At 39.4% G+C, this 9,789-nt stretch overlaps 13 non-coding genes and 27 pseudogenes across 13 annotated transcripts; all 40 read left to right on the top strand.

Annotated features, from left to right (window-relative positions):
• Positions 1-16: 16 nt before the first annotated feature.
• Positions 17-135, top strand: LOC143456043 (5S ribosomal RNA; annotated as a pseudogene).
• A 110-nt stretch (positions 136-245) lies between these two features.
• LOC143454014 (5S ribosomal RNA) lies at positions 246-364 on the top strand. The gene has a single exon (XR_013115659.1). It is a non-coding gene; the product is annotated as a 5S ribosomal RNA (ribosomal RNA).
• A 110-nt stretch (positions 365-474) lies between these two features.
• Positions 475-593, top strand: LOC143456212 (5S ribosomal RNA; annotated as a pseudogene).
• Positions 594-703: 110 nt separating this feature from the next.
• On the top strand, positions 704-822 carry LOC143454807 (5S ribosomal RNA). The gene has a single exon (XR_013116414.1). It is a non-coding gene; the product is annotated as a 5S ribosomal RNA (ribosomal RNA).
• A 110-nt stretch (positions 823-932) lies between these two features.
• On the top strand, positions 933-1,051 carry LOC143457266 (5S ribosomal RNA; annotated as a pseudogene).
• A 110-nt stretch (positions 1,052-1,161) lies between these two features.
• Positions 1,162-1,270, top strand: LOC143457415 (5S ribosomal RNA; annotated as a pseudogene).
• A 110-nt stretch (positions 1,271-1,380) lies between these two features.
• LOC143456424 (5S ribosomal RNA) lies at positions 1,381-1,499 on the top strand (annotated as a pseudogene).
• A 109-nt stretch (positions 1,500-1,608) lies between these two features.
• Positions 1,609-1,727, top strand: LOC143456945 (5S ribosomal RNA; annotated as a pseudogene).
• A 110-nt stretch (positions 1,728-1,837) lies between these two features.
• LOC143454042 (5S ribosomal RNA) lies at positions 1,838-1,956 on the top strand. Its single transcript, XR_013115685.1, has one exon. It is a non-coding gene; the product is annotated as a 5S ribosomal RNA (ribosomal RNA).
• Positions 1,957-2,066: 110 nt separating this feature from the next.
• LOC143457106 (5S ribosomal RNA) lies at positions 2,067-2,185 on the top strand (annotated as a pseudogene).
• Positions 2,186-2,514: 329 nt separating this feature from the next.
• LOC143456940 (5S ribosomal RNA) lies at positions 2,515-2,633 on the top strand (annotated as a pseudogene).
• A 110-nt stretch (positions 2,634-2,743) lies between these two features.
• LOC143454745 (5S ribosomal RNA) lies at positions 2,744-2,862 on the top strand. Its single transcript, XR_013116355.1, has one exon. It is a non-coding gene; the product is annotated as a 5S ribosomal RNA (ribosomal RNA).
• Positions 2,863-2,971: 109 nt separating this feature from the next.
• On the top strand, positions 2,972-3,090 carry LOC143456997 (5S ribosomal RNA; annotated as a pseudogene).
• Positions 3,091-3,200: 110 nt separating this feature from the next.
• On the top strand, positions 3,201-3,319 carry LOC143455987 (5S ribosomal RNA; annotated as a pseudogene).
• A 109-nt stretch (positions 3,320-3,428) lies between these two features.
• On the top strand, positions 3,429-3,547 carry LOC143455614 (5S ribosomal RNA; annotated as a pseudogene).
• A 110-nt stretch (positions 3,548-3,657) lies between these two features.
• Positions 3,658-3,766, top strand: LOC143456688 (5S ribosomal RNA; annotated as a pseudogene).
• A 110-nt stretch (positions 3,767-3,876) lies between these two features.
• Positions 3,877-3,995, top strand: LOC143454021 (5S ribosomal RNA). Its single transcript, XR_013115666.1, has one exon. It is a non-coding gene; the product is annotated as a 5S ribosomal RNA (ribosomal RNA).
• A 110-nt stretch (positions 3,996-4,105) lies between these two features.
• On the top strand, positions 4,106-4,224 carry LOC143457286 (5S ribosomal RNA; annotated as a pseudogene).
• A 329-nt stretch (positions 4,225-4,553) lies between these two features.
• Positions 4,554-4,672, top strand: LOC143457151 (5S ribosomal RNA; annotated as a pseudogene).
• Positions 4,673-4,782: 110 nt separating this feature from the next.
• On the top strand, positions 4,783-4,901 carry LOC143455615 (5S ribosomal RNA; annotated as a pseudogene).
• Positions 4,902-5,011: 110 nt separating this feature from the next.
• Positions 5,012-5,130, top strand: LOC143455197 (5S ribosomal RNA). The gene has a single exon (XR_013116785.1). It is a non-coding gene; the product is annotated as a 5S ribosomal RNA (ribosomal RNA).
• A 110-nt stretch (positions 5,131-5,240) lies between these two features.
• On the top strand, positions 5,241-5,359 carry LOC143456165 (5S ribosomal RNA; annotated as a pseudogene).
• A 329-nt stretch (positions 5,360-5,688) lies between these two features.
• Positions 5,689-5,807, top strand: LOC143457075 (5S ribosomal RNA; annotated as a pseudogene).
• Positions 5,808-5,917: 110 nt separating this feature from the next.
• LOC143454439 (5S ribosomal RNA) lies at positions 5,918-6,036 on the top strand. The gene has a single exon (XR_013116062.1). It is a non-coding gene; the product is annotated as a 5S ribosomal RNA (ribosomal RNA).
• Positions 6,037-6,146: 110 nt separating this feature from the next.
• On the top strand, positions 6,147-6,265 carry LOC143457233 (5S ribosomal RNA; annotated as a pseudogene).
• Positions 6,266-6,375: 110 nt separating this feature from the next.
• On the top strand, positions 6,376-6,494 carry LOC143455911 (5S ribosomal RNA; annotated as a pseudogene).
• A 110-nt stretch (positions 6,495-6,604) lies between these two features.
• On the top strand, positions 6,605-6,723 carry LOC143456915 (5S ribosomal RNA; annotated as a pseudogene).
• A 110-nt stretch (positions 6,724-6,833) lies between these two features.
• LOC143454850 (5S ribosomal RNA) lies at positions 6,834-6,952 on the top strand. Its single transcript, XR_013116455.1, has one exon. It is a non-coding gene; the product is annotated as a 5S ribosomal RNA (ribosomal RNA).
• Positions 6,953-7,062: 110 nt separating this feature from the next.
• On the top strand, positions 7,063-7,181 carry LOC143456169 (5S ribosomal RNA; annotated as a pseudogene).
• A 110-nt stretch (positions 7,182-7,291) lies between these two features.
• LOC143455170 (5S ribosomal RNA) lies at positions 7,292-7,410 on the top strand. The gene has a single exon (XR_013116760.1). It is a non-coding gene; the product is annotated as a 5S ribosomal RNA (ribosomal RNA).
• A 110-nt stretch (positions 7,411-7,520) lies between these two features.
• On the top strand, positions 7,521-7,639 carry LOC143457181 (5S ribosomal RNA; annotated as a pseudogene).
• Positions 7,640-7,749: 110 nt separating this feature from the next.
• On the top strand, positions 7,750-7,868 carry LOC143453866 (5S ribosomal RNA). Its single transcript, XR_013115516.1, has one exon. It is a non-coding gene; the product is annotated as a 5S ribosomal RNA (ribosomal RNA).
• Positions 7,869-7,978: 110 nt separating this feature from the next.
• Positions 7,979-8,097, top strand: LOC143456988 (5S ribosomal RNA; annotated as a pseudogene).
• Positions 8,098-8,207: 110 nt separating this feature from the next.
• LOC143454200 (5S ribosomal RNA) lies at positions 8,208-8,326 on the top strand. Its single transcript, XR_013115835.1, has one exon. It is a non-coding gene; the product is annotated as a 5S ribosomal RNA (ribosomal RNA).
• Positions 8,327-8,436: 110 nt separating this feature from the next.
• LOC143456912 (5S ribosomal RNA) lies at positions 8,437-8,555 on the top strand (annotated as a pseudogene).
• Positions 8,556-8,665: 110 nt separating this feature from the next.
• Positions 8,666-8,784, top strand: LOC143457307 (5S ribosomal RNA; annotated as a pseudogene).
• Positions 8,785-8,894: 110 nt separating this feature from the next.
• LOC143454205 (5S ribosomal RNA) lies at positions 8,895-9,013 on the top strand. The gene has a single exon (XR_013115840.1). It is a non-coding gene; the product is annotated as a 5S ribosomal RNA (ribosomal RNA).
• A 110-nt stretch (positions 9,014-9,123) lies between these two features.
• Positions 9,124-9,242, top strand: LOC143455693 (5S ribosomal RNA; annotated as a pseudogene).
• A 110-nt stretch (positions 9,243-9,352) lies between these two features.
• On the top strand, positions 9,353-9,461 carry LOC143457321 (5S ribosomal RNA; annotated as a pseudogene).
• A 110-nt stretch (positions 9,462-9,571) lies between these two features.
• Positions 9,572-9,690, top strand: LOC143454425 (5S ribosomal RNA). The gene has a single exon (XR_013116049.1). It is a non-coding gene; the product is annotated as a 5S ribosomal RNA (ribosomal RNA).
• Positions 9,691-9,789: the final 99 nt, after the last annotated feature.

Raw genomic sequence — 9,789 nt, 5'->3', positions numbered from 1 at the left:
TCTTTCTTTTGAGATCGCCTACGACCATACCAGGTTGAGCAGACCCGATCTCGTTCGATCTCGGAAGTTAAGCAACCTCGGGCCCGGTTAGTACTTGGATGTGTGATTGCCTGGTAATACCGGGTGTTGTAAGCATTTTAGTCATGCTGTATATTTCAATCAAATTTATAACAACTATTTGCTTTTTTGAATTTCCTATGCAATCGAAATAGAAGTGGAAAGTCCATTTTCTTTCTTTTGAAATTGCCTACGACCATACCAGGTTGAGTAAACCCGATCTCGTTCGATCTCGGAAGTTAAGCAACCTCGGGCACGGTTAGTACTTGGATGGGTGACCGCCTGGGAATACCGGGTGTTGTAAGCATTTTAGTCAAGCTGTATATTTCAATTAAATTTATAGCAACTATTTGCTTTTTTGAATTTCCTATGCAATCGAATTATAATTAAAAAAGCCATTTTCTTTGTTTTGAAATCACCTACTACCATACCAGGTTGAGTAGACCCGATCTCGTCTGATCTCGGAAGTTAAGCAAATTCGGGCCCGGTTAGTACTTGGATGGGTGACCGCCTGGGAATACCGGGTGCTGTAAGCATTTTAGTCATGCTGTATATTTCAATTAAATTTTTAGCAACTATTTGCTTTTTTGAATTTCCTATGCAATCGAATTAGAATTGAAAAAGCAATTTTCTTTCTTTTGAAATTGCCTACGACCATACCAGGTTGAGTAGACCCGATCTCGTTCGATCTCGGAAGTTAAGCAACCTCGGGCCCGGTTAGTACTTGTATGGGTGACCGCCTGGGAATACCGGGTGTTGTAATTATTTTAGTCATGCTGTATACTTCAATTAAATTTATAACATCTGTATGCCGTTTTGAATTTCTTATGCAATCGAATTAGAATTGAAAAGGCCATTTTCTTTCTTTTGAAATCACCTACGACCATACCAGGTTGAGTAGACCCGATCTCGTTCGATTTCGGAAGTTAAGCAAACTCGGGCCCTGTTAGTACTTGGATGGGTGACCGCCTGGGAATACCGGGTTTAATAAGCAATTTAGTCATGCTGTATATTTCAATTAAATTAAAAGCAACTGTTTGTGATTTTGAATTTCCCATGCAATCGAATTATAATTAAAAAGGCCATTTTCTTTCATTTGAAAACACCTACGACCATACCAGGTTGAGTATACCCGATCTCGGAAGTTAAGCAACCTCGGGCCCGGTTAGTACTTGGATGGGTGATTGCCTGGGAATACCGGGTGCGATAAGCATTTTAGACATGCTGTATATTTCAATTAAATTTTTATCAACTATTTGCTTTTTTGAATTTCCTATGCAATCGAAATAGAATTGAAATTGCCATTTTCTTTCGTTTGAAATCGCCTACGACCATACCAGGTTGAGCAGACTTGATTTCGTTTGATCTCGGAAGTCAAGCAACCTCGGGCCCGATTAGTAATTGGATGGGTGACCGCCTGGGAATACCGGGTGTTGTAAGCATTTTAGTCATTCTGTATATTTCAATTAAATTTATAGCAACTATTTGCGTTTTGAATTTCCTATGCAATCGAATTATAATTGAAAATGCTCTTTTCTTTCTTTTGAAATTGCCTACGACCATACCAGGTTGAGTAGACCCGATCTCGTTCGTTCTCCGAAGTTAAGCAACCTCGGGCCCTGTTAGTACTTGGATGGGTGATCGCCTGGGAATATTGGGTGCTGTAAGCATTTTAGTCATGCTGTATATTTCGATTAAATTTTTAGCAACTATTTGCTTTTTTGAATTTCCTATGCAATGGAATTAGAATTGAAAAGGCCATTTTCTTTCTTTTGAAATTGCCTACGACCATACCAGGTTGAGTAGACCCGATCTCGTTCGATCTCGGAAATTAAGCAACCTCGGGCCCGGTTAGTACTTGGATGGGTGACCGCCTGGAAATACCGGGTGTTGTAAGCATTTTAGTCATGCTGTATACTTCAATTAAATTTATAACATCTGTTTGCCTTTTTGAATTTCTTATGCAATCGAATTAGAATTGAAAAGGTCATTTTCTTTCATTTGAAATCACCTACGACCATACCAGATTGAGTAGACGCGATCTCGTTCGATCTCGGAAGTTAAGCAACCTCGGGCCCTGTTAGTACCTGGATGGGTGACCGCCTGGGAATACCGGGTGTTAAAAGCAATTTAGTCATGCTGTAAATTTAAATTAAATTAAAAGCAACTGTTTGTGATTTTGAATTTCCTATGCAATCGAATTATAATTAAAAAAGCCATTTTCTTTCCTTTGAAAACACCTACGACCATACCAGGTTGAGTATACCCGATCTCGGAAGTTAAGCAACCTCGGGTCCGGTTAGTACTTGGATGGGTGATTGCCTGGGAATACCGGGTGCGATAAGCATTTTAGACATGCTGTATATTTCAATTAAATTTTTATCAACTATTTGCTTTTTTGAATTTCCTATGCAATCGAAATAGAATTGAAATTGCCATTTTCTTTCTTTTGAAATCGCCTACGACCATACCACGTTGAGCAGACTTGATTTCGTTCGATCTCGGAAGTCAAGCAACCTCGGGCCCTGTTAGTATTTGGATGGGTGACCGCCTGGGAATACAGGGTGTTGTAAGCATTTTAGTCATTCTGTATATTTCAATTAAATTTATAGCAACTATTTGCTTTTTTGAATTTCCTATGCAATCGAATTAGAATTGATAAGGCCATTTTCTTTCATTTGAAATTGTCTACGACCATACCAGGTTGAGTAGACCCGATCTCGTTCGATCTCCGAAATTAAGCAACCTCGGGCCCGGTTAGTACTTGGATGGGTGACCGCCTGGGAATACCGGGTGTTGTAAGCAATTTAGTCATGCTGTATACTTCAATTATATTTTTAACATCTGTTTGCCTTTTTGAATTTCCTATGCAATCGAATTAGCAATGAAAAGGCCATTTTCTTTTTTTGAAATCACCAACGACCATACCAGGTTGAGTAGACCCGATCTTGTTCGATCTCGGAAGTTAAGCAACCTCGGGCCCGGTTAGTACTTGGATGGGTGACCGCCTGGAAATACCGTGTGTTATAAGCGTTTTAGTAATGCTGTATATTTCAATTAAATTTTTAGCAACTATTTGCTTTTTTGAATTTCCTATACAATCGAATTAGAATTCATAAGGCCATTTTCTTTCTTTTGAGATCGCCTACGACCATACCAGGTTGAGTAGACCCGATCTCGTTCGATCTCGGAAGTTAAGCAACCTCGGGCCCGGTTAGTACTTGGATGTGTGATTGCCTGGTAATACCGGGTGTTGTAAGCATTTTAGTCATGCTGTATATTTCAATAAAATTTATAACAACTATTTGCTTTTTTGAATTTCTATGCAATCGAATTAGAAGTGGAAAGACCATTTTCTTTCTTTTGAAATTGCCTACGTCCATACCAGGTTGAGTAGACCCGATTACGTTCGATCTCGGAAGTTAAGCAACTTCGGGCCCGGTTAGTACTTGGATGGGTGACCGCTTGGGAATACCGGGTGCTGTAAGCATTTTAGTCATGCTGTATATTTCGATTAAATTTTTAGCAACTGTTTGTGATTTTGAATTTCCTATGCAAACGAATTATAATTAAAAAAGCCATTTTCTTTCATTTGAAATCGCCTACGACCATACCAGGTTGAGTAGACCCGATCTCGGAAGTTAAGCAACCTCGGGCCCGGTTAGTACTTGGATGGGTGACCGCCTGGGAATACCGGGTGCTGTAAGCATTTTAGTCATGCTGTATATTTCGATTAAATTTTTAGCAACTATTTGCTTTTTTGAATTTCCTATGCAATCGAATTAAAATTGAAAAGGCCATTTTCTTTCTTTTGAAATTGCCTACGACCATACCAGGTTGAGTAGACCCGATCTCGTTTGATCTCGGAAGTTAAGCAACCTCGGGCCCGGTTAGTACTTGGATGGGTGACCGCCTGGGAATACCGGGTGCTGTAAGCATTTTAGTCATGCTGTATACTTCAATTAAATTTATAACATCTGTATGCCGTTTTGAATTTCTTATGCAATCGAATTAGAATTGAAAAGGCCATTTTCTTTCTTTTGAAATCACCTACGACCATACCAGGTTGAGTAGACCCGATCTCGTTCGATCTCAGAAGTTAAGCAAACTCAGGCCCTGTTAGTACTTGGATGGGTGACCGCCTGGGAATACCGGGTTTTATAAGCAATTTAGTCATGCTGTAAATTTAAATTAAATTAAAAGCAACTGTTTGTGATTTTGAAATTCCTATGCAATCGAATTATAATTAAAAAAGCCATTTTTTTTCATTTGAAAACACCTACGACCATACCAGGTTGAGTATACCCGATCTCGGAAGTTAAGCAACTTCGGGCCCGGTTAGTACTTGGATGGGTGATTGCCTAGGAATACCGGGTGCGAAAAGCATTTTAGACATGCTGTATATTTCAATTAAATTTTTATCAACTATTTGCTTTTTTGAATTTCCTATGCAATCGAAATAGAATTGAAATTGCCATTTTCTTTCGTTTGAAATCGCCTACGACCATACCAGGTCGAGCAGACTTGATTTCGTTCGATCTCGGAAGTTAAGCAACCTCGGGCCCTGTTAGTACTTGGATGGGTGATCGCCTGGGAATAGTGGGTGCTGTAAGCATTTTAGTCATGCTTTATATTTCGATTAAATTTTTAGCAACTATTTGCTTTTTTGAATTTCCTATGCAATGGAATTAGAATTGAAAAGGCCATTTTCTTTCTTTTGAAATTGCCTACGACCATACCAGGTTGAGTAGACCCGATCTCGTTCGATCTCGGAAATTAAGTAACCTCGGGCCCGGTTAGTACTTGGATGGGTGACCGCCTGGAAATACCGTGTGTTGTAAGCATTTTAGTCATGCTGTATATTTCAATTAAACTTATAGCAACTGTTTTCTTTTTTGAATTTCCTATGCAATCGAATTAGAATTGGAAAGACCATTTTCTTTCATTTGAAATCGCCTACGACCATACCAGGTTTAGTAGACCCGATCTCGTTCGATCTCGGAAGTTAAGCAACCTCGGGCCCGGTTAGTACTTGGATGGGTGACCGCCTGGAAATACCGGGTGCTGTAAGCATTTTAGTCATGCTGTATACTTCAATTAAATTTATAACATCTGTTTGCCTTTTTGAATTTCTTATGCAATCGAATTAGAATTGAAAAGGTCATTTTCTTTCATTTGAAATCACCTACGACCATACCAGGTTGAGTAGACCTGATCTCGTTCGATCTCGGAAGTTAAGCAACCTCGGGCCCTGTTAGTACTTGGATGGGTGACCGCCTGGGAATACCGGGTGTTATAAGCAATTTAGTCATGCTGTAAATTTAAATTAAATTAAAAGCAACTGTTTGTGATTTTGAATTTCCTATGCAATCGAATTATAATTAAAAAAGCCATTTTCTTTCCTTTGAAAACACCTACGACCATACCAGGTTGAGTATATCCGATCTCGTAAGTTAAGCAACCTCGGGTCCGGTTAGTACTTGGATGGGTGATTGCCTGGGAATACCGGGTGCAATAAGCATTTTAGACATGCTGTATATTTCAATTAAATTTTTATCAACTATTTGCTTTTTTGAATTTCCTATGCAATCGAAATAGAATTGGAAAGACCATTTTCTTTCATTTGAAATCGCCTACGACCATACCAGGTTGAGCAGACTTGATTTCGTTCGATCTCGGAAGTCAAGCAACCTCGGGCCCGGTTAGTACTTGGATGGTTGACCGCCTGGGATTACAGGGTGTTGTAAGCATTTTAGTCATTCTGTATATTTCAATTAAATTTATAGTAACTATTTGCTTTTTTGAATTTCCTATGCAATCGAATTAGAACTGAAAAGGCCATTTTCTTTCATTTGAAATTGTCTACGACCATACCAGGTTGAGTAGACCCGATCTCGTTCGATCTCGGAAGTTAAGCAACCTCGGGCCCGGTTAGTACTTGGATGGGTGACCGCCTGGAAATACCGGGTGTTGTAAGCATTTTAGTCATGCTGTATAATTCAATTAAACTTGTAGCAACTGTTTTCTTTTTTGAATTTCCTATGCAATCGAATTAGAATTGGAAAGACCATTTTCTTTCATTTGAAATCGCCTACGACCATACCAGGTTGAGTAGACCCGATATCGTTCGTTCTCCGAAGTTAAGCAACCTCGGGCCCGGTTAGTACTTGGATGGGTGATCGCCTGGGAATAATGGGTGCTGTAAGCATTTTAGTCATGCTGTATATTTCGATTAAATTTCTTGCAAATATTTGCTTTTTTGAATTTCTTATGCAATCGAATTAGAATTGAAAAAGCCATTTACTTTCTTTTGAAATCGCCTACGACCATACCAGGTTGAGTAGTCCCGATCTCGTTCGATCTCGGAAGTTAATCAACCTCGGGCCCGGTTAGTACTTGGACGAGTGACCGCCTGGGAATACCGGGTGTTGTAAGCATTTTAGTCATGCTGTATACTTCAATTAAATTTATAACATCTGTTTGCCTTTTTGAATTTCCTATGCAATCGAATAAACATTGAAAAGGCCATTTTCTTTCCTTTGAAATCACCTACGACCATACCAGGTTGAGTAGTCCCGATCTTTTTCGATCTCGGAAGTCAAGCAACCTCGGGCCCGGTTAGTACTTGGATGGGTGACCGCCTGGGAATACCGTGTGTTATAAGCATTTTAGTCATGCTGTATATTTCAATTAAATTTATAGTAACTTGTTGCTTTTTTGAATTTCCTATGCAATCGAATTAGAATTCATAAGGCCATTTTCTTTCTTTTGAGATCGCCTACGACCATACCAGGTTGAGTAGACCCGATCTCGTTCGATCTCGGAAGTTAAGCATTCTCGGGCCCGGTTAGTACTTGGAAGGGTGACCGCCTGGGAATACCGGGTGTTGTAAGCATTTTAGTCATGCTGTATATTTCAATTAAATTTATAACATATGTTTGCGATTTTGAATTTCCTATGCAATCGAATTAGAATTGAAAAGGCCATTTTGTTTCTTTTGAAATTGCCTACGACCATACCAGGTTGAGTAGACCCGATCTCGTCTGATCTCGGAAGTTAAGCAACTTCGGGCCCGGTTAGTACTTGTATGGGTGACCGCCTGGGAATAGTGGGTGCTGTAAGCATTTTAGTCATGCTGTATATTTCGATTAAATTTTTAGCAACTATTTGCTTTTTTGAATTTGCTATGCAATGGAATTAGAATTGAAAAGGCCATTTTCTTTCTTTTGAAATTGCCTACGACCATACCAGGTTGAGTAAACCCGATCTCGTTCGATCTCGGAAATTAAGTAAACTTGGGCCCGGTTAGTACTTGGATGGGTGACCGCCTGGAAATACCGGGTGTTGTAAGCATTTTAGTCATGCTGTATATTTCAATTAAACTTATAGCAACTGTTTTCTTTTTTGAATTTCCTATGCAATCGAATTAGAATTGGAAAGACAATTTTCTTTCATTTGAAATCGCCTACGACCATACCAGGTTGAGTAGACCCGATATCGTTCGTTCTCCGAAGTTAAGCAACCTCGGGCCATGTTAGTACTTGGATGGGTGATCGCCTGGGAAGAGAGGGTGCTGTAAGCATTTTAGTCATGCTGTATATTTCGATTAAATTTTTAGCAAATATTTGCTTTTTTGAATTTCCTATGCAATCGAATTAGAATTGAAAAGGCCATTTTCTTTCTTTTGAAATTGCCTACTACCATACCAGGTTGAGTAGACCCGATCTCGTTCGATCTCGGAAGTTAAGCAACCTCGGGCCCGGTTAGTACTTGGATGGGTGACCGCCTGGGAATACCGGGTGTTGTAAGCAATTTAGTCATGCTGTATACTTCAATTATATTTATAACATCTGTTTGCCTTTTTGAATTTCCTATGCAATCGAATTAGAATTCATAAGGCCATTTTCTTTCATTTGAGATCGCCTTCGACCATACCAGGTTGAGTAGACCCGATCTCGTTCGATCTCGGAAGTTAAGCAACCTCGGGACCGGTTAGTACTTGGATGTGTGATTGCCTGGTAATACCGGGTGTTGTAAGCATTTTAGTCATGCTGTATATTTCAATCAAATTTATAACAACTATTTGCTTTTTTGAATTTCCTATGCAATCGAATTAGAAGTGGAAAGACCATTTTCTTTCTTTTGAAATTGCCTACGACCATACCAGGTTGAGTAGACCCGATCTCGTTCGATCTCGGAAGTTAAGCAACCTCGGGCCCGGTTATTACTTGGATGGGTGACCGCCTGGGAATACCGGGTGTTGTAAGCATTTTAATCATGCTGTATATTTCAATTAAATTTATAACATATGTTTGCGATTTTGAATTTCCTATGCAATCGAATTAGAATTGAAAACGCCATTTTAATTCTTTTGAAATCACCTACTACCATACCAGGTTGAGTAGACCCGATCTCGTCTGATCTCGGAAGTTAAGCAACTTCGGGCCCGGTTAGTACTTGGATGGGTGATTGCCTGGGAATACCGGGTGCGATAAGCATTTTAGACATGCTGTATATTTCAATTAAATTTATAGCAACTATTTGCGTTTTTGAATTTCCTATGCAATCGAATTATAAATGAAAAAGCCATTTTAGTTCTTTTGAAATTGCCTACGACCATACCAGGTTGAGTAGACGCGATCTCGTTCGTTCTCCGAAGTTAAGCAACCTCGGGCACGGTTAGTACTTGGATGGGTGATCGCCTGGGAATAGTGGGTGCTGTAAGCATTTTAGTCATGCTGTATATTTCGATTAAATTTTTAGCAACTATTTGCTTTTTTGAATTTCCTATGCAATCGAATTAGAATTGAAAAGGCCATTTTCTTTCTTTTGAAATTGCCTACGACCATACCAGGTTGAGTAGACCCGATCTCGTTTGATCTCGGAAATTAAGCAACCTCGGGCCCGGTTAGTACTTGGATGGGTGACCGCCTGGAAATACCGGGTGTTGTAAGCATTTTAGTCATGCTGTATCTTTCAATTAAACTTATAGCAACTGTTTGCGATTTTGAATTTCCTATGCAATCGAATTAGAATTGAAAACGCCATTTTAATTCTTTTGAAATCACCTACTACCATACCAGGTTGAGTAGACCCGATCTCGTCTGATCTCGGAAGTTAAGCAACTTCGGGCCCGGTTAGTACTAGGATGGGTGACCGCCTGGGAATACCGGGTGTTATAAGCAATTTAGTCATGCTGTATATTTCAATTAAATTAAAAGCAACTGTTTGTGATTTTGAATTTCCTATACAATCGAATTATAATTAAAAAAGCCATTTTTTTTCCTTTGAAAATACCTACGACCATACCAGGTTGAGTATACCCGATCTCGGAAGTTAAGCAACCTCGGGTCCGGTTAGTACTTGGATGGGTGATTGCCTGGTAATACCGGGTGTTGTAAGCATTTTAGTCATGCTGTATATTTCAATCAAATTTATAACAACTATTTGCTTTTTTGAATTTCCTATGCAATCGAATTAGAAATGGAAAGTCCATTTTCTTTTATTTGAAATTGCCTACGACCATACCAGGTTGAGTAGACCCGATCTCGTTCGATCTCGGAAGTTAAGCAACCTCGGGCCCGGTTAGTACTTGGATGGGTGACCGCCTGGGAATACCGGGTGTTGTAAGCATTTTAGTCATGCTGTATATTTCAATTAAATTTATAACATATGTTTGCAATTTTGAATTTCCTATGCAATCGAATTAGAATTGAAAACGCCATTTTAGTT

The sequence above is a fragment of the Clavelina lepadiformis genome, chromosome 4 (assembly GCF_947623445.1).
Source record: "Clavelina lepadiformis chromosome 4, kaClaLepa1.1, whole genome shotgun sequence".
NCBI lineage: Eukaryota > Metazoa > Chordata > Ascidiacea > Aplousobranchia > Clavelinidae > Clavelina > Clavelina lepadiformis.
Note: the sequence above shows the minus strand (reverse complement) of the source record. Positions and strands in the feature narration are given on the sequence as shown.